The sequence below is a fragment of the Mycteria americana genome, chromosome 2 (assembly GCF_035582795.1).
Source record: "Mycteria americana isolate JAX WOST 10 ecotype Jacksonville Zoo and Gardens chromosome 2, USCA_MyAme_1.0, whole genome shotgun sequence".
In the NCBI taxonomy this organism is placed as follows: domain Eukaryota; kingdom Metazoa; phylum Chordata; class Aves; order Ciconiiformes; family Ciconiidae; genus Mycteria; species Mycteria americana.
Window position 1 is genome coordinate 142,271,898 of NC_134366.1, and position 22,521 is coordinate 142,294,418.

General features: G+C 38.5%; 1 long non-coding RNA gene across 1 annotated transcript; it reads right to left on the minus strand.

Annotated features, from left to right (window-relative positions):
• Positions 1–5,351: 5,351 nt before the first annotated feature.
• On the minus strand, positions 5,352–22,507 carry LOC142406222 (uncharacterized). The gene is made up of 3 exons (XR_012774501.1): positions 20,271–22,507; positions 10,761–10,941; positions 5,352–8,978 (listed from the first exon to the last, which is right to left on the minus strand). It is a non-coding gene; the product is annotated as an uncharacterized LOC142406222 (long non-coding RNA).
• Between the last annotated feature and the right edge of the window lie 14 nt (positions 22,508–22,521).

The window sequence follows — 22,521 nt, forward strand, 5'->3', positions numbered from 1 at the left end:
GGACCTAAGTAGCCTTGTCTGCATTAAGGAAAGGAATGCAGAATTTGCCTATATGATCGTAGCTCATCGGAAAAATTACACTGATCTTGGAAAGCTGTTTCTACTCTTTAAAAATGCCATTTTCTATTATTTCTTTTATTGTTGTGTGCACTGTCTGTCTATTTAAGTGCAAGTAATAGTTAGATAATGTATAAAGAGACTTTTTCAAACCTACTTAATATTAAGCCATGCTTTAGCTTTATGAATGTTGTGTAGAAAGATTGTGAATTTGAAAATAATAGACACTACCTTCAATAGCTTTCCTTTCTCCAACTAATTTATGTTTTTTTCTCAGAACACCTTGTCATATCCTAAATTAGAAGAAATCAAGAAGTCTAGATAAATGTTTGGGATACCAGTTCATAGCTGTATGATTACTTAGTTTGTCTATTTGTTAGTGCCAGCTTCAGTCTGAGAATACATGATATTGAGAAAAAAAACAAAACATAATGAACTTTTTGTTATAACTACAATGGAATTTTTCTAAGAGCAATTAAAAAGAATTCTGACCTTAAAGCAATAATCCATTTTCTTTGTATTATAATCTTGGAAAGATTTAAATTAAGATAATTCACAACTTGAATTAGATTATTCACAACTCAAACCACAACTGTATCTCATCATCTCCATCATATGGATGTGTTTTTCCCATTAAAAATAAAAAGGAAAGTACATTAAAGATAAACTTCTAACACAAGTAAGGATGGAAGAGAATGTGACAGCAACCTCCCTTGCTGCTATTTTCCAACTGATTTTATTTAAATCCAAATTCTTCAGTTATTGAGGGCAGTGAAAGTTTGCCTTTGATTTGGTTGCAGCCATGATTTAGTTGTTTGGAATACAATCAGATGTATGGCACCACCCATTTGTGTGTGATCATTGGATATGGCATATACTGAAGCAGCAAAGATTCCTTTGGAATGGAAGTAAATCTTTGACAAACACTTGAAACAACCACAGAGGGCTTAAAGTTTCATTTGCTTGGTGGGAGGGGAAGGATGACAAAGTAAGTAACAAAAGTTCAGTCCTACTAGCTCTGATCATTGCACGCTTGACCCATAAAAGCATATGCTTAGCTTTAAGCACATGAGTAATCCTACTAATATCAAGTCTGTTCCTCAGCAATATGATGCAAACAATATGATGCATACTTGTTAAATCCTGTAATCTTCTTTATCTGTGCTGCAAACATGTGAGCTGTGGGTGGTGTTTTCAATTTCTGTTTCTAAAACTTTTTTTTAAAACACTAGCAATTCTTCCATTCATCATAACTCAAAGCCAACTACTTGGGTTTTTTAACATAAAATCTACTGAAAGTCTAACTTAGAGTGGGGAAAAAAAGTAAGAATTTCTGCTCATAATCATGATCTGATTTTTAGAAAGGTTATAAGTATCTGAAATAATAGTAAATAGTTCAAGATACTTATCCTAAGTTATACAAAATTGAAAATACTCTTTGACATAAGAAAGAAATATCCCTAAGAAACTACTGATTCTAGAATTTTGGGACTAACTCTGACCAGGAGGTTGTAAAGGTCTCCTGCAGAGAAAAGCTCTTCTTAAATTTATGCACAGAAGCTATCAACAGTTTCTATTTCACATGGACTTTTTTGGTGTTAACATGGTACAAACAATTAAATTCAATAATTAAACCAAAATCCACTGGCTCTTCATGTAAACCATCTCAGGGAAAAATTTTAAACTGAAGCAACTCTTTTGGTTAGGAGGTGGAGGATAATAGACAACTGAATTAGACTATAGGCCTATCTTTCCTATAAGTAAAGTTAGATAAAATTAATTCCCCTATTTCCCTCATTCCCCCACCTCCCATTCTTCTCCAGTCACAGATTGTCTTATATGCTGTTTTCAATTTCTTCTTATAGTAATGTTCTCTGTGCATTTAGCGTTCTCCTTTGTTATGGTAATTTTATATTATATCTCAAAAAGGATGTGGACAGTGGATTGGTATAATCTAAAAATTCCAATCAAGAAGTAGAATGAAATCATTTTCATTGTTGCCAACAAAGTCATTGTGCTGCATCACCAGTTTTTAATGAGAATAGTAAGGAATAATATCAGTTAATATTGAACAAATCTCACTCAGCAATTTTTGACCATCACAAAAGCTTTTAACTTCAAAAACTATACTTTTGGAAGTGAGAAGCATGTTACGGTCTTTATAAGTATGTGTACATGAATTAGAAAAGTGTTGCATAGAATAATGAACACAATAAGATTTTTTCACTCCTATTCCAAACATTTAAGTATGCTTCTTAAGAATGTCATCATATAACAAAACAACTCCAAACTTACTAAGAATTAGCCATCAAAACAGTCTTTCAATATGCATTTTAACTTATTTCTCCCTCATAAATAAGATATATATTTTTTCTCTAACTAGGCAGTTTACACTAGAGTGGCTCCTTTAAAATCTCAGGCCACTATTGAAGATTTTCTATGAAGCATGTAAGTACTTGCACATTTGTAAAACATATATGGATAGCATTTCAATGAAATCCAAATAACCCCATTATTTTACATGTGCAAAAAATAGTCTGACTGGACTGCCAGTCTGTTTGCTATATTTAACAATTAGTTTAATACACAGCCTCCTTGAGGACAAAAGACAGAAGGGCTGCCAATTTTCTGTATGGTTGGTAGATCACTCATAGCCTCAGGCTAATGAGCTGTAGTTTATTTCTCTGACCCCTTCCTGAAATGCCTGTAACAGTGTTTGAAGTGTGGTTCTAGGGTTGCTATCATCCATCCTGATTTCACGTTTCTAATTAGGCCAAATGTATTCTAATCAAAATGTAGAAAATATGAAAATGCTCTGGTACGAGTAGAGTGATAATGATGCTATTCACTGGCAACATGATAAAAAATAAAACAAGGAAGGGCAACAGTGAAAATACAGACATGTTTTTGGAATGGATTTCCAAAAGAGCTCAGCACCAAACAGTTCCAGTTTAACTGCCTAATGACAATGGCTGCATTTTTAGAAATCATCATTATCACTGACAATTTTATTCAAATACGTTAAAGAGAGTTCTTCTGAAAGTTTGACCCTAGTTGTGGGAATCGCTTTTCAAAGTCTAACCTGAGATAATTTACGTACTAGATTTACAGAGCTCTCGTAAAATAAATATATGAATAAAACAGCCTCAGATATTCCTTCTGGTATTAACAAATGACAGCCAACTAATTCATGGGAGCACAGTTATCTTGGCCCTGATTCATCAAGGAAGTGAGCTTGGACCACACAGGAATCATATCAGTTAAGGCAGGTGGGGTGTCTCTGTCACTCGTATGTGCACACCCCTAACGAGATCATGTGGAGTGTCAACCCATGCAGTTGGTGGATTTATCAAGAAAATAGGAAATATTTCTTATACGATGTGAGGGGATTAGGGGGTGGAAGGGAGATAGTAACACATATGGAGGTGAGTAAGCCAGAGAAAGAGAAGGACAAGTGAAGACTTTGAGGTAGGCTTTACGCGTTTTGACAATATTTTAAAATATAAATCAAAGAGGCTACAGGGAGCATGGAAGGGAAGGGTAAGTGAGATGTGGGTAGAGAAACTCTGGGGAAAAAAAAAAAGAAAGGATGGTGCTGCCCAAACAAATTTCAATAGTTATATAACTTCCTGAAAAATTTCTTGACATTCAGTATTTTTTGAGATGCTGATTACTGCTTAAACTGAGATTCTTTGCAGTAAATTCCAGATTGAACAATGCTAATGTGAAATGCACTTCAAAACTGAGATACATTTTTTTAAATAAAAACCAAAAATCTACTAGCTACAAATATGACTAACCTTCTGCCTGATATTATTTCTTGATCAGTGAAAAGAATATTCAACGGTTAGTTTGACTACCAGCACAGCTTGTCAAAATGGGTACCTAAGAAGTTCATATGAAACATGTAGAGCGTTGCTGAGGATCCTCCTAGTCCTAAAGCCCCCGTTTTCATCCTCCCTTATTCCACCCTCTGTAACTTTTTTCCCTCCCTTTAACTTTTTTCTAACCCTCTGTTTCTTCTTTCCTTTTTTCTCCAAACTCCTCCTAATTTTCCTTTCATCTGCTCTGTTTCTCCCACCATTCAGATGAGGTTTGCTAAGGTGGTTACTATTTTTCTTCTGCATCTGCTCTGAAAGGAATTTCATTTAAACTTAAAGCAAATGCTGGCCATTGGCCTACGATTTATTTGCCACAAATGTTTCTAAGAGCCTTGCAAATTGAAATACAGCTTTTGATTCACTGGGAAGGGTGTGATTGAATCCTAGTCCTCCACTCCCAGCCTTAGAAATGAGTGTAGATAAATGCAGTTCAGCTTGTTTTGTTCCTGAAACAAGTTTCTACAACGGCACTCGCACCCTGGGACACTTGTTCCCTAGAGGACAGCCTCACTTTACTGAACTACGCTCAGTTCGCCAGACGCTGGTTCAGTTGTGTCAATTCTTCCTGCATCTGCAATATTTTCAAAGGGTCTGAAGCCTGAACTACTTTAGGAGACTTGAAGGAAGCAACCCCTGCACTTGGCTATCGTATTGCACTGGTGACACATGACACTCTTTGTGTACCTGCCGAGTTCAATATTGTGAAAACTGACACTCTTATTCTTGAAATGGGCCTTTTGACTGCTTTAAACCTCTAACTTGTTAATGGATGTGTTTCTTCCCCAACAGAACTGAATAAACCTCCTTGTTTAACCTCTGTCTCTGTTGCGACAGGCTGTGCTGAGTCCAACACTGGGCTGTGCTCTGGCACTGGTGCATCAGAAAAGAAGTGATTCCCGTACAACAGAAACTTAGATGTTTGACTTTGTCTGGGGAAAAAAGCTGTCCTAGGAGCTACAAAAGCAGGAAAAGAATGGCTTCATAGAACACAGTAGCTCCCAGAGTAGGAGTTTCAAATTCTTGCCAACAAGGAAAAAAGAAAGAGTTTTATGCATCTGAACTTACGCAAGCTGAATAAAATGATTTTGAGGGACAATCACACACTCCCACAGACAGGAGGACACTAAATGCCAGTGACATATAAAATCTTTTTTTATCAAAGGGTTTCCGTGTAGCACAGGTGTTATCATCCTGAATTAGACCAGTCGTCCGTTTATTCCATTCCTGATTTCCACAACATGGCCGGTAGTAGATGCCTCCAAGGGGTATTCTAGAAGCACACTATAAAATGGTTGGGGAGATTGGCTTACAGAGAAAACACTTTTTCAGCTTCCCTTTTTGTCAGAGGTTAGCTTATTCTGTGTCAAGTTACTTGTTAAGACCTTTAATAATGTCATTTGAATATTCTTACTGTTTGATGCATGGGACAAATTTTGCAGAACATTCTGGGCACGTTGTTTCAATTACATACTTTATAAAATTCACTAACAGGAAGACAGAGGCACTTTTACACTGATGCTCTGGATTTATTCTTTTATTTAATGCTGCCTAGAGAACGATGCTGCTGATTTTGCAAAGCTATTTTTGGGTCTGTTGTTACTGCATAGTTTTATTGTGCTTAAGAATACACCAGCAGACTCTGAAGAGAATTTCTGCATTGTATTGTACACACGAAGTTGGTTGGAAACTGATTTCTTTTTTTCCATATGGTAATTTAACAGGATGAAATGATTTTAAGATGCCTGATCTCAAACAGAAGCATAAACTCCATTCCTAGGCCGCATACTAGTATCCAAACAAGTAGCTGTGGCTTCTGTGGTCCCGCCTGTGATCTTTTGCAATCAAGTCTTTTCCTCTCAAGTTTATTCCTAACTTTCAGCTATTATGGAAGTGCTGTGGGACATTTTTACTTGTGACCTATTAGTCTCAGACCAATAATACATGTTCTTGTAAGATAACTAATTCCCAATAACTAAAACTAATGTATGCATTTGATGATAAACATTGAAATTGTGTTAAGAACTATGTGAGACAGTTCCTTCCACGAACTTTGTCTAAGATAACTGAAGATATCTCCGGTTCTACAATGCATAAAATAATCCGTAAAGCCAATGTTTTGTTTTCTTTATCAAACAGGTTAATTGAGGATGAACACAATCTTTTTACTGATGAATAGGAATCATCAGTACTTTCTATCAAAGTTGGTTAGGATATTGAATTGCAAGTCCATGGAAATATTCTAAATTCTTAGAGATATTTTCTTCTAGTTCAGGGCAATCTTTTCTTTTGCTAATTCACCTTGGAAGCACAGAGTCTGCTGCATGCCTGGTGGTCACATGTGGGCCTGGAAACGCTGAGAACACGAGGAGTAATGAAGGTGGGACCATGGCAGGCACTGCTCCCACAGTATTAGTCTTCTAGTTCTATAAAACCGTCTAGCGGTTGGTAAAAGAGATGGGTGCCTGGGAAGTGACCAGTGCTGACACTGAGGAAACAGGCATCTCTAAGAGCACCTGCCACCAGCAGGGCTTCTGACCAGCTCAGCTCCTGGAGGTAAGACATGCCCACCAGACAGCCAGCCAGCCAACTGCACAGAGGGAAAACGAGCCACCTAACTTTCAAACCAACCTACTTCTTGCAGAATGTTTTAAGTGAACCAGTAAAGGAAAAATGTTCTTCTGAATCCTCTCCAACTCCTTTTACCAGTTCCCTATTTTGATGAACCTGAACAAACTGATTGTGATACTGTCAAAATCACACAAGGTTTTGAGTTCTAATGCCACCACCATAACGTAGCCACAAACTGAGAAGTCGGTAAAATTCTGTAGTACTTTCTAGCCATTTCTTAAAATAAGTATAACTGTGTGTAACTGTGTAATTTATTTGCATTAAATTCTGCTGCCTGATCCTTCTTTCCTACTAGGTGACTACAGACATCCTTGACCCTTTCAAAATGGCTCTAGTAAACTGCTCTTACATTCTCACAGTAATTAATTAGCAAATAGCCTGAAGCAAACTTTATTTGCTGTGTTGCTTCCACAACTGTAATCTAGTTCTTGTTAAAAATTTTTACTCACAATGGAAATCTGGAAATTAGACTCTGACGACAGACTTCCTTTCATATCTGTGGGAATATGCAGAATTTCTAGAGGAAGAAGCATTAAGCATAGATACACTCATCCATGCATTACCCTCAGGCCAGTTGGAAAATGGAATGTTTTAATCAGGCTTTGAAAAACTGTTTGCAAATGTCTAACCCAAAAGAAAAAAAAAAAACAAACCCTAGAAATTTTTTGCCTTGGCTATCTCATACAACTGCCAGGTAAAATGTCATGCTCAGACGTCTCCCAAAATACAGCAGTAACATACAGATAACACTGCACACTAATGGTGTGCAATGCCCAATTATGATAAAAAGATATAAAACATCCAGGACAAAAGTACATGTGAGAAGGATAAAAAATAATAAATAGCACCACAGAATTATTTGAATATTTTGTATGGGGCTTGTCGTCCTTGATTGCTAAAACAGACTAAAAGAAACAGACAAAATGTAATTTTTAAAATAAGGGTTACAGTGGAAGAGGCCGTCAATTCTTATTAGACAGTTAAATTATTTACTTTTTGGTGGTAAGGAGCTAGTGAAGCATAGTCCTCATCTAACCTGAGCATCCCACCCCTTACTTGTCCCTTACACCAGGCTGAAGGATTCAGCTGGTCTGATGCTGATCTCAGTTTCAGAGTGGGGGAAACAGAGTAATCTCAGTTTCAGCTGGGAACTGACTGTCCGTGTTTCAAATGACAGAGCTAGGTGGCAAAATCAGTCTGTTCAGATTCATCATCAGTGCAGAACATCATTGGGCCACTGACCAGCCAGCCAGAGGCATGAGCCAGGTCCAGGGTCAATCAGAGAAGTCCAGGAAGCAGTTCAGGATGAGCCGGGGACAGGACTGAGGACCCTAGGCTGGTCTGAAATGGGGTCCTGGGCCATGGGCAGGGATGGGGGAGGCCCCAGGGAGTCTGGGCAGGGACAGGCAGGGCTGTTGGTTGTCTCCAGAGGCCTGAAACACAGTGACCGGTCACGGTCACAGCCCATCACAGCTGAAAGCCAGCTCTAACGGGCACTCATTAATCTCAGTTATGTTACGGTGTAAAACATTATCATTAAGCTGTGTGCATGGAATATAATATACATGTGTTAGAGTCTCTGGGTTCTGAGTGGGAACGAGTGTTGTGGCCCACAAAGGAAGAGTGACTTATTTTAAGGATTCATCCAAAAATGGAAATTTTAATATCCAACATAGTGCTGTATAAGTCTCATGGAAATATCTCAAATACTCCTGAATATATTAAATGGCACCAGAGACCTGTGTTTAGGCAAGTAGCTGGAAACCGTAAATTGAGATATCTACAATCAGATGGTGAATCCCACTTTTAGATCTCCTACAGGAGGCTTGCACCATTCTGGAACAGCACTTAGAAGCCGCCTACAACATCCCGACATGGCGGGGATAGCACTATATGCCTGTACTTAGGTATACAGTGTACTTAAGTGAAGGGATTGAACTCACAAGTGCCTAAAGGTTGTTACCTATATATGACCTAGATTTATAAGCTCTCATTAAAATCAAAAGAGGTCTAGCTAACCAGTAGGACTTGAAGAACTATTCAGAAATAAAATAGGCATTTGCAATTACACATCTGAATGACTCTCCAGATCTCTTTAACTGTATTGACTAGATCTCCATTGCTTCTATGGCAAACTCAGATGCATATCTCACAGGCAGATACCACATCTAGGTTTCTACAGTTTAGGTCTGACTCTGACCACAAATATCTCCATGTGCATACAATAACTTTTTGCCCAGTGTACATTATTCTCTCCAAAGTGGTAAATGGCAAATAACAGCTAAGTGGGAAGAACTGTTTTTTCTTCAGGTTAGTGAATATTAATTGAAGGTGAATGTTTGAATCTGGATGACCTTCAAAGATGGATTTGTAGTGATCCCCTGGGTTTGCACATTCCTCCCAGAACAGCGCCTGTAAAAACAGGGTGTGTTAATAGCAAGACTTTGTTTTAAAGTATCTGCCAGCATGTCCATTGAACTGTAAAAAAATGAAACAAACAGAGTTAACCTGAGTGCTAGATATGCTGAGATTTTTTTCCTTTCATTTCTAACCACTCCTCCTGAAAAATCTGCAACCTTAAAAAACCAGAACCCTGGATTCTCTAAGGGTGACCTGAGGGTGGCCCGAGAGGCACAAGGTAACAAGGCACATCTCCGCTAGCCTCCATGGACAGGCTGGTGCCACAGCAGCCTCTGAGGAAGAGATGTCTCCTCATTACCTCTGTTGGCCAGGACAAACTTTCCTTCTGGAGGCAAGGTGAACAGTTTGCTTGCACCTGTGAGAGGGGGGTTGTAACAGTTGTTTTCAAATAAAACTAAGTAACTTTGGAAAGGCTATCCTGATTGCTTGAATTTGTTTTGGACTGGCATTAGTCTTGTACAAACTTCCCAGTCCAGGCACTCCAATCTGATTTCTGATTCAGTTCTGGAAAAAAACCCACTTTTGTATTTCAGGCAAGAAATAACAATTGTTTAAATATTCTTTATTCGTGCTCAGCTCAGTGACTTTCCTTACTGTTGTGAGATTAGTGGGAAAGTGATTTGGGTTTACCCTGAAGGGCTGAATACAAGTAGTGAGGTTCTAGACTACTCTGGCGAAGGGGGCCAGCAATTATTTTTCCCAGCAGTGCTCCAGGAGTACATTATAACTGGATTATTTTTTTCTGCTGCTGACAACATGACATCTGTGCTCAGGCTCTTTTCCTCCCACAGCAGATACATAAGATTCTGCAAGAAATTAAGTGATAGGTGAGATAGCTGGAGCGTAGGTAGCAGAAAATTCTTTCTGATTTCAGCATTTTAAAAATCTCAAAATTATAGCAGTAGTCAAAAGTTACAAATAGTCCCATTAACTTGGATTTTCTCAATCTATGGCATCATACAATTTTTCATTTCAAAACAATGACTTGTATCTCAGATGAGAGTGATCAGATGTGAGTAGGCTTAATGGGAGTAGGAAGATTTTCGAAGTGGCGGATCTACATTCTTTTTTTTTTAAACGAGTTTCTGTATAAATTTTTGGGAACTTCAGCTACTATGACATTGCATCTGCAAAATGGATCTATTTGTACAATATTGAGGAGTGTTAACCTCCCCCTCAGGAAAGCAGGCTCAAGTGACTTGTGATTAAATGTGTTTTCAGAAAGCCAGTATCTTATATTAATAACTGGTTATATATAACTCTAGCTGCTCTGTGGTTACATATGCTATGAAGATTTTGATGTTATCTATTCGTGCCCTGAGAACTTTTATTTACTCTTCTGTTTTCTGTTATAGATATGGACCTGATAATGTATGGTTTACTAACATTCAGATGACTTCTCCAAACACAAAATGAAGGTAAGATATCTAAAATTTATATATTATAAGGACACCAGGAGCCATTGTGACTGTCTAGCTTGATCAATTTATAATGTATCTGTATCACCTGTGTGCATCTTTTGATACCATTGGCCACAAATAATTACTGCTTTATTTTGAGGTTTCTGCTGTAGTGACACTTGGCTGGATCTTCTATTCTCTTTTTTATAATGCCCAGCAAGAAAATTCTAAATAGCCGATATGACTTCTTTCCAATAGAACATTGCAGTCCGAAGTTACTGACTATTTCTTTTTCATAAAGATACAATAATAAATGTATAAACAATAGAAAATTAAAACCCTGAAACAATGTTGACCCAATGCTTCCACTTACCTCATCACAAGTTGGTTTTGACCATCTTTCTTATTTGCATGGTGTTTAATTGCAGAGTGCATTTGATTGAATAGGTTATGTTTTACCAGTACAGGCATCTACTCTGGGTTAGGGACTGGCTTCTTCCCAAACATCTTGTGTGGGTTCATTGATACAGAAGTTTCTGCATGCAAGGATCTGCCTGTGGAGTTGATAAGCGAGCTGCTGATGAGCTACCTTTTCATCCCAAGTGCAATTTTCCCTTGAATGGCTGTTGATTATGAAGAATATCGTCCCCCTCATATCATTCAGATAAAGGTCTTGTGCAAATAACTCTTTAGAACTAGGTTCCAAGTACTGTGTATTTAGCAAAAAGTTGCATTTACCACATCCGCATGCACAACACATTTTGCTGCTCCATCCAGCTGCTTTTCTCTTCCTGACAGTGGCTTATTCAGTGCTCCCTTTTTCAATAAGTAAATCCAATAAAACCTATGAAAAAGCATCTAGCACTCTTTTGTTGCTCAATTAAGTATTAGGTATTCACACTGAATACCCTGAAATAATTGTAGCCAAAGAACTATTACTTCTTAAATTATAGTTTGGATTTGAAGAGTGAGGGCAATGTTTAAAGAATGATAAATTATTTAATGTTTCTTATAGAGAAGTTTGTTAGAGTTTTACTTATTTGGCTACTTTAACAAATGATCTTAGCAGTATTGAATTCTGAGTGCAAGTATTTCTGCATTTGGACACTGAACACTTCTCTAGGTATATAAGTTGTTATTACATCTAACTGGGTGCAAGTAAACTTTTTGTAACACCCATGTCTTATTAGAACACACTGTGAAAAAATCTGGTGAAATTTATTTGCTGTAAGTACCACTTATTTTTAATACAGAAAGGCATTGGGTCTTGAACTGAATTAATAAAAAAAATAAGTACTGATGATCCTTCTCATCTTTCAAGAGCTCTTTAGTTTTCAAAAACTGCCTGGTCCTGAACTGAAACATGAAATCAAAATCTTGAATACTACAAATCTGCAAAGAAGTAGGAAGCAGTGCAATAATTTTAGATAATTCTGAAAAAATATGTATTTCTATTTGGATTTGTATAATTCATTTGCTTTTAAATTATTTTTAATTATTTTAATGAAATTTTGGTTTGATGTAGGAAGACCGCATCCCTGCTTATATTTTATTAAAACAGAAGCTGCTAGCATTCAGAAAAACTTTTATTTTCTGTCTTTAAAACTGTGTTGAGTTCTAACTCACCTACCAGTGATTTGCATTTTCTCAGCATTTTTCTACAAATAACATATATTCAACTGATAACCTTCTGACCAGACTGAATAGATATATACATTCAGCTATCGGTAAACTGAAGAATATTGTCTGATGAAGTTCATGGGTTCAAATTAATCCCTACACTTCAAGGTCTTTTCTGGATCACGTGTCTTCTGCCCTTCATGCTCCCCCCTCTCTCCCTCCCCCACCACTGCCCTGACTGGTCTCTTCCCACAGCTCAGTCTCTCATTTCAGCCTTTATGTGTCATCTCGTTGTCTCCAGCACACTGTCTCCTGGCCTTCCTCCATGGCCTCCACCCATTGGGAGCATAGGTTTTTTTGCTAAAGGAAAAGAGCCTGCTTTGAACCTTCCACTTGATTCCTGTGGATGATGATGATGATGCCCGAGTGTCACCTCTTAGCAGTGCCTTGAAAGATGTATACCACACTCAGCCCCTCTGTCTGTTGGTTTGGGTTTTTTTCATCTTCCACCACCCATTATTCCCTCCACTGTGACATTGCTTCACACTTTTTGCTGAAGATTAGGGAGATCTGTGTTCAGCATGCAGAACTGCCACAGATTTTTTTGTGTGAACTCAGGTAACCCACCAATAAAAACACATGTATTTCTGTTTCACTTACGCAGGTGGATAAGGGGGAATCTTGAAAATGAGTTGTTAACTTGCATACAGACTGAGGACCCACATAACTGCCTGAGTAGATGTACCCTTTTGGCACTTTTGCAAATATTTCTGCATTTTCTTCTGTGTTTGCCACTTACAGTGCTGCAATCTTGTTTGACCATCCCAGTAAAATGCTACTCTGTATACATGTAAAGCCATCTTTTAGATTAAGCTACCAAGGAAGCTCACGGAACTGAGATTCCTATTGGAAATTTTCGTTCCCTACAGGGAGTGAAAAAGTAATTTTGACCAGCTGTGTGAAAGGGCTTTTGGGAGGTGCTGGTTTATGTCAGACCGCAATCCCATACACCACACCCTTAGCATAGGAGAGGGAAGGGCAATGCACACATGCGAATCTGGAAGAGGACCAGAGCAGACCAATGCTCAGAAGCACCCCTGACTAAAACCAGGGCAAATAGCCCATCTAGAGCATGTCTTTTTGCAAGTGGAGAGATTGGTGGCTTCAGTTATGGAAGCATTTTATATCAAATTGGTGGAACTGCAAGAATATGACCTCATAGCCAGCTGCAAATAGGCTGTAGCTTACAAATATGAAGCTATGTTATCCCATTAATGTATTATGTTAGAGTAACATAGGAGAGTTTATGATAAATTGTAGTACATCCATGGCCTTTGAACTCCAGATGTAGGCTCTGCCTTTTATGGGTTGTGGGAAATCTTGGGATTTTGACTGAAATAACCACAGGAAAACACATGTGTCATTCATTGAACAACTGAAATGCAAATGCAAATTCACTTCTGTATTAGTATAAAAGTAGTACATAACAATACACAGGGTCTTCTGTCAAGTAGGGTTCAAATGAGGGATCCTTTTTCCCCACAAAGCTGTCTTTAGAACAAAAGGGCTATAATATTCTAAATGTAAAACATGAAACCTTAAAATTAAAAAGCCAAAATTAGTAATGGACAAATATGAAATATTCAGACAATTAAAGAAGAAAAGAGAGAAAGCAAGTCAGAATGGGGGAGAGAAAAGGAGGGAGAGAGGGAGAGTGTGAGAGGTGATTTTTTTTTTATTTAAAAAAACATGCAGAAAGAAAAAAATATCAAAATATTTGATAATTAGTATGAAAGGTATTTGGCTACTGGCATTTTCTTTGTAATGTTTTATGTATGAAAATAGTTTTATAAATAAAATGCTACAGGCTTTTGTTCAAATTGATATTATGTAGATTGCAGTGGTACTGAACGTCCAGCAGCAGGGAAAAAATAATGATGAACAGAGACATCTTGGTATGAATTGCATGTATAGCCTTATTTTACAGCAAGTGCTTGCTGAAGCTACCGTGCAGCAAGCCAAATACCACACATAGGTATCATGACGAGTATTAAAAAAATGTAAGAACGGGTTTATTATTTTCTGTGAGACATTCGCTGTTTTTATAGGCTGGTTCATTTAGACTCTGCTGTGAAATACCTTAAAAGGTAACACAGTACTCTGACTACAGCAGTAATTTATTACACCAGTTAATCTTGTAAAATTGCCCTCTGGATGTAATAATTTGTTATTCTTTTATTAGGCCTTCTTCTGCATACCATGTTTATCATAAAGATGTCACCAGTGTGATGCCTAGCAACCAGTACAATGTTCCGGAGGTGTTTGCATACATTTTCCTGAGGGAGAGATCTGCCTCGTCCTTGCTTGGGAGAGCTATCAGTGTATTCTGATGTATGAGGGATAAAAGGAGTCCCTGCTGCAGTCTCCAATAAGCTGAAGTCACGGCCTGAAAGCACTGACTTGGGCATCACTATGCTGTGTTAGAAAATGTGTCAATTATCAGATGGACTGCCTAAGGGTATCGCCTGGGTCTAGGTCATAAAACCATCAGTACTATGGGGGAAAAAAATTGATGAGGAAGTAAGTTGAATTAATTGATAACTAGGAGGATTGCATGTGAAATGTATTCAGTATAACCTGGACCCAGACATTTTCTCTCTTAGGGTTTCTTCCCGGATAATCAATGAATATAGGAAGTTTAAAATGCCTCCCAGTTTTGGCCCAGTACCCCTCCAGTCTATCCATGCTTGTAATATTTTACTGACTTTCTCGTTATTTCCAAATAATTAAGTCAAGCAAGACAAGAAGCTATAAAAATAAAAGTAAAATCATGCTAATATTTTATACCTATTTTTCTATTATTGCAGCTCTTAATATACTGTGCAACCGTTTGTATGTGAATACAGTAGGGACCACTTAAATGTCTAGCCTGAGGCCTGATTCATGAAAGCTTTATGCACCATTTATGTAGGTATCTGTGGCGTTTACTCAGAAAAAGTAAGGAGTACATATTTTTATAGTAAAGTTTATTCCTGTGCGCACCCCACCTCCTGCCACCTGGCCATAGCCCACAATAACAGAAATGGGAAGAACATCAAGGGTCCTCTAAATATCTGAGCAGTTCGGAATTTTAGATGTAATAATTAGCAGTGGTTATCCAGTTATACCCTGCAAGTGCAACACTCTGCACATGGGTACTGTGGCCTCATTTCGGCCATTCAGAGGCATGTATATAACACCACCGACTCATCATGAGCTATGTGCCTTGACAGGACAACGGAATTCGGGTGCGTGCCAGAGGGCAGGGTTCACCCGAGGTGAGGTTATAATCTGTACAGATACTCTCCAATAAAACAGGGATTTTGGAGGCGTTTCTCCTTAACTGGACAACTTAACTAGGCAACTAATCGTTTAAATGCTACTCAGTCCATTACTTTCATTACATGCCCTTCTTTCCTCTCAGGTTTCTTGAGACGAAGTTGTCCTGGTTTCGGCTGGGATAGAGTTTTCTTCCTAGTAGCTGGTATAGTGCTGTGTTTTGGATTTAGTATGAGAATAAAGTTGATAACACACTGATGTTTTAGTTGTTGCTAAGTAGTGCTTACACTGGTCAAGGACTTTTCAGCTTCCCCTGCTCTGCCAGGGGCACAAGAAGCTGGGAGGGGGCACAGCCAGGACAGCTGATCTAAACTGGCCAAAGGGCTATTCCATACCATATGACGTCATGCTCAGTATAGAAACTGGGGGAATTTATATGTGAGTCCTGAATCACTGCTCAGGGACTGGCTCAGCATCGGTCAGTGGGCGGTGAGCGGTATCACTTGGTGTTTTTTCTGGGTTTCGTTCCTATCTCGCTTTCTTGTTGTTTTCCTTTTCATTACAATTTATTATTATTATTATTAATATATTTTTCTCCAATTATTAAACTGTCTTTGTCTAAACCCACAAGTTTTCTTACTTTTGCTCTTCTGATTCTCTCCCCCATCCCACCGGGGGGGAGGGTGACCGAGCAGCTGTGGGGTGTTTAATTGCCAACTAAAGCTAAACCACGACAAAAGTGTTTCCCAAATAACTATCTACCACATTTAACATGCTTATTTCTCATTAATCCAGTTCTTTTCATAGCAAAGCAAGCTACTCACTTGTAGGTTTCCAACATTTATAAGTACCTTTCACTTGCTGCAGGAATACCGCAATGTGAGAGTACTGTCATGCTTTGGCTCTGAGTATAAAGTCAGTACTTCAGTAAAAAGAAAAAGCCTCTTCTTACCACATTGGTGACACAAATTCACCTCTCTGTCCAAGGGGAAATTTGAAGAGGTACAAACAAATGCATTTTCATCATTTCTTTTTCACTCTGTTCACTATTTAGAGAAGGCATCTCCTCATGCAGCAGTGCATGATTTTATACAAGGTGGACTGCTGGAACAGCTGCACGCATGAATGCAAGACATTCTTTGTAGATGAAAGGAAAAATACAGTATAACATCACCCTTTTGAAAATAGTCTGGGAATTACAGCCAAGAACTTCTGACTTTTGCTTGGCTGGTTTCTCCTCACTCAAGACAGGGAGGGAGCAAAGAGCCCCGCTGAGCCTTTCACAGCAGCTAAACACAAGTGCTGCCTGTGCTCCTTGCTCTGTGCCCTGGGAACCTTCACTCTGCAAATTCCTGGGACAGTTATGTCTGAATTCACAAGAAGTTTGCAGAATCACAGACAGAACAAGTGAGAAATTTGAATACCTGTTGCATGGGAAGCTCTAAATTTTCAGGAAAAAAAATAATACTTATGAATCAGCTTATAACTTAGTGCTTTTATACTTCTCTGGGAGGAAAAATTCTGGAATGTATTTCCAAGAAGTTTTCACTGTTAGTTTTTCCAAAATATTTCTAAATGTTTCTGAATACTCTTGTGATGTCTAGAGCACTCTGTCCTCTTCCCTCCAGGCAAATTATCGAGTACTGCATGGAACAACAACCTAAGTCTCAGCAGCTTTCTATGCATCAGACTTTTAAGGAACACAGAACCTAGGAGCCACAGCTGCAGTAGCCAGACTGGCACCTTACTAACACATGGAGGAGCTGAAAATTAATTTCTGAGAGAAAACTGAAATTAGATGGAGAACTGAAATCATGGCAGGGAGAGTTTTGATTTTGGAGAAAGCTTACTTTCCACCTGACAATCATTCTAATAGCAAATCACAACAAACTCTTCAGAAGCACATCTGGATTCCAAATTCAGTGGGAGCACTGTGCAGAGAGAACAATATGGCCCATATTGCTGAACAGACTAGCAGATGCACTCTAAACCACCTTGAGCTTTTTTTTTTCTTCAGCAAACTTCATTCCTAAGTGCTATGATTTGCAGTAATCAAGCCTGGATGTGGCAGGAGCATGTATCCCTGTGCCAGATGACAGTCTGATAGAATCTGGGGTAATCTTCAAGGCAGACATAGATGAAAGGGAATGTTTCTTACACTCATGTCTACCTAGGTGTGACTTCGAGCTTAAGAGGATCCCAGACCATAAATCTAGTAATATTTGCCTTTGAATGTCTTGTTTAGGGAAATCCTGAACTGCCAATGTAGGTCAGCTTTACAGGGCTGGGATTTTGGCCCTCAGTCTATAGCAAAAGCTCTACGTAGCTAAAAGCAACATGAAAGACTATTTCCTCATTTTCTAGGGGGAAAAGTAAGTCCACCAAAACCCAGAAGCATTGCTAGAAAGCAACAGAAATGAAACAGACCTTTTGTGAAGGATAAAGTGAAGGGATTAGGACACTCTTAGCAACAACTGCAAGAGGAGTAATCTGGGGTTGAGTTTCCATATACTAGCTTCTTTAGTTTATCTAAAGTACACAAACATCTCCATTGCAAAGGTTAAATAGGAATTAGGGCATTTGGTGATATTTCTGCATCTTCCGGATTCCACTTGTCTTTTGTGAACAGCTTTTTCTTTTTTCCTGAATTTTGACAGTTTTGTTTCTGCTCCCCATAGAACTCATATGTGAGAAAATGTGGATAAATAGTTAAAAGAAAATTAAGGACATTCTCCAAACTTCATAAGGAATCTGTTTGGAATTAATTACAGTGTTAAGCATGAAGAAAAGGGAAGATGGGAAGCTCTCATTTGGCCTGCTTCATCCTCTAGACATAATGAAATAGGCATTACTGTCTTAAATCTAAATAGTCACTGGAGGTAATAACAAAATTCTCACTGATTTCAATAGTGAAGGAAAAATTTTCAAACTGTCCAAAGTCTTCTGACATTTTCCAGTAAACCCAAGAAGGCCAAATGTTATACTGTTGTAACTGACATTCTTTCTGCTCTTTACAATCTGAAATAATCAAGTGTTATGTTACAAAGGCAGGAATATGATGAGTTCAGCTTCCAATATATGTGTCAATATGACAGAATACTGACAAGAAATGTGGGGCAATTACCTCTTAAATATACAATAATAAAGGACAAATCCTGCTTCCTCACACTGAGGAAAAATCCTATGAGCCTGTGTCAGTACTGGGTTCAGCACCTGGAATCACAGATGTTTTCCAAAGGATGACAAAACCCAGTTTGAATAAACAGGCTGTTGGAGATGAAACCAAATTGTACAGAAGATGCATCTGTGCTTGCGCAAAGATGTTAATTTTGTCTTCGCTTTGCCTTTTTAAGGATAAAAAAAAGAGAAGAATTTGGTTTAAATAAAGCTAAGTTGCAGTCCTGGTGTAACTACTAGTAAATATAGTAGCTATTTTATAAGTATTGCTGTCATTTTCTTTGACTAAAGTTACAGAAATTCTTTGAATTTTATATAGTGGACTAAATTTGTAATGGAAAATGATGTTTGATGGTGTTTAAATGCAGAGTATGTCACTGTATAAAGCATAGGGCTCTTTTAAGTTTTTTTTTTTAACTTCTTGACATGTGTCACAATTTGGAATTCTGCTCTCATGGGATAAATGCCAGATTACATGGTGTAGTATTTTTATCCTCTGTACTTTCACTGTAGAAGCATACAACATCAAAGAAGAGGCAGATCACTCACATCAGCAGAAAATGGAATAGGACTATAATATGCTTGCTTTGATCTCTCCTTCTAATAATTATCTTGGCTACATGCATACATTGAAAGTAAGATTTGAATTAATAAGGCCAAGAGACCCTGGAAAATGTAAGAAGGATATCTGAATACTAACTTTGACTATCTTTAACAAGATAAACTGCAATTGAGCCTACAAAGTTGTGGATTGTTAATTTAAGGCAATAATCCTTAAATGTTATTCTTCCTTAAACTTGTCACCACTACATTCAGCAGATGCAATCAGTCCAATTAAGACAGTATCTTTTCAAAATCACACTCATCTATAGTTGGGATCGGGAGGGTGGTATTTAGCTAGCATCCATTTGATTTCATATAGGTTTTCAAACAGGAGGGCCTAAGGTAAAAATCATTAAATTTATATAAAAAAGTCATCACTACACAGTCTGTTATCATTAAAAACTATTCTAATATTGCCTTAGGAAAGATATTGCTTTTGATATGGAAAGTAAATCAAATCATCCACATCCACATAGGATTTATACAGAGGCAAGAAGCATATTGCATGCCTGGTCAGTCATTTTTTACATTATTTAACCAGTGTTTATTGCTATATTGTGTTTTGGGAATCCTATTTCTGCCTGATGTGAGTAGAAATTATAACATAAACAGGATGGTTGTGTGTGAAAGCCTCATATGGTTAATGCTAGCTGGAGGGGGGGAAACCTACTGCAGTTCAATGGTCACAGAGAATGAAAATGTCTTATCCTTCTGCTTCATTTCTGATATGTGTGAGTTACATCAGTAGTTGGGTAGAGAGCACGTTGCTCCCAAACCCAGATGTTGCAACTTCAAATTATTATTTGATAAATCTTGGCTGAGCTACTAACCATCATGCTAATACAATGCCCTGTAGCATACAAAGGGATGCATAATGTGCTAGCCAGGCTGACTTATGCACAGTATGAATTAAACAAATGAGAGCAAGCACATCGATGGTTAATATACCAAATGCAAGTTCCAAAAAGCCACTTGAACAAAGACAGTCTGTCAAAACAGCAGAGGCTGCTGTTGTCCTCAAAATCCCAGTCAAAGGTTAAGAATGTTCTTTTAAAACAGGGTTAGCTGGGCATACATGTAACAGATCAACATGCAGAAAGAAGTGCTTTGAAGAAATGCTCTCTCTGCTGAAAACAGGCACGCTTTTCTCATCTGCTGAACTTACCTGACAGTGGATGGGAGTTGCAAGAGAAAAGGATTGATTCAGTGAGGATGTTAGGAACTGCTTTGTTAACTTCTGAGACCAGCACTTCTAATTGAAGCACAAGCACCACTAAATACTCATCGTCTGGCGGTCCTATGTCAGACAGAGAAACAAAAGGAAGTGTTTGTGAGCGGGTGTAGATATCATCAGGACAAATTTCTCTGCAGAGAACACTTGTCCTAGACACTATGATATTTGCAGAAAAGCACTATGTACTTCAGCAGTCGCAACTGGTCTCCTGCCCTGAGGTTCTTATACTCTCAGTAGCTACTGAGCTCTCATGCTTGCCAACCAAAATTCAGAAACCTGGGGGTTTTTTTCCTTACTTGCCAAGTTCTTTGCTAGTTTTCAGTGTGGGAGAATAGGTCACTGGAGTTAAAGCAGTGGCTGGGAGCACATCCTATGTAAGCAAAAACTGTTCCCAGCAGTTGTTACATGCGAGCTTTCTCCAGCTGCACAAAGTCCAGCCACAGCATGCTAGGATTCAGGTTCCCATCAACCCAGCCACTTCAGTAGAAACGTTAGACTAGCCCAGGGGCGATTTAGGGAGCACCTCGCGCTGCTTGGGCCTGGGAGGTAATTCAGCTTGGCTGCACTTTCTTAACACTGCCAAGAAGTGGTTAAGTTCAAGATTTCTTTCCAGTTGCACCGAACTATTGTGGTGCACTGTTCTAACAGGGGGTAATATAAGACATCCACAGAGGTTTTGGAGCACAGGAGACTTCTTCCTCCCAGTCAAACTTCAACATCCGATATGTTTAAAAATGTCTCGAGCTATTCTGTTACAATCTAAGGATACAGAGGCAGTTTCATTTTATATATCTGTCCCAGAAATATACCAAGTAGGTGCTATGGTAATAGAATACTGTGGTAAAGGACAATCACAGTATAATCCCATCAGTGGTGTTTTTATTATATCTGTTTAAAATAAAACTCTTGAAACTTATTGTAGCAGTATGTTGTTCACAGTACTGGCATATTTCTGAACTCACGAGACATAGAAAGTTTCTTGTAAATGTTAGGCTCTCACCTCTCCTAAGTAAACAGCTGTAGTGGGTTGACTCTGGCCAGCAGCTAAGCATCCACACAGCCTCTCGCTCACTACCCCCAGTGGGATGGGGGAAGGAATAGGAAGAGCAAAAGTGAGAAAACTCATGGGTCGAGATAAAAACAGTTTAGTAAGTGAAGAGAAAAAGGGGGTTGGGGGGGAAACAAACAAAAAACCCACCACACGTGATGCAAAATCAATCACTCACCACCTTTCCCAAGCAGACCAATGCCCAGGCAGTCTGTGAGCAAAGACCAAATTCCCAGTCTGTATTGCTGAGCATGACAGCATACGGTATGGGTTATCTCTTTAGTCAGCTCGGCTCAACTGTCTCAGTTGTGTCCTCTCCCAGCCTCTTGCCCATCCTCAACCTACTCACTGGGGGACAGAGTGAGAAAGTGCTATGCAAGCACTGGTCAGCAACAGCCAAAACACTGGAGTGCTATCAACATTGATTTGGTCACAAATCCAAAACACAACACCATACAGGCTGCTATGAAGAAAATTAACTCTATCCCAGTACAACAGCAAACATTTGTACCCAAGGTTTGCCTGACCTGATGACTTGACATCCAGCTTTTAAAAAAAGAGGACTGAGGAGCAAATCTGAATTGTTTATTATATAAACCAGTGGGACTGGAAATTGCATTCAGCTATGTTGCAGAGAAAGATGCGGAGTGAAAACTGTGCACTGTCAGGTGGTGAGATAGCTGGTTCACCATTTTGTCACGGTGGTGAGTGCTAAAGGAGAGATCTGGTTTCATTTCAGTAGAAGAACTGGGAGAAGAATGAAAAAAAATAGTACGCTGTTAAGATTCTTGATTCCACAGGGCAAGCTTTAATAAATTAAGGGAAGTAGAGAGATCAGCTACACCTAGGAGCAGTGAGACATAAATATTTAGGAAGTCTGGAAAGTCTTCAAGTCTAAGATCTCAGACTCTGTATCCAAAACAAGGGAAAAACACTTCTAGGAAGGAACTCCTGACACATTTGAAGGAATAACCACACCAGGAAAAAATATACAGAAAAACAGAAAGCCTACAGGGAATGGTAAAAAGTCTTTATGTTTTTATCTAGAGGCATGGAAAAGTTGCTAGGAGCCAAGCTAAACTCATGAAGATAAAGAATGTTAAAACAAAGAACAAATTGTTCTTCCTCAATATG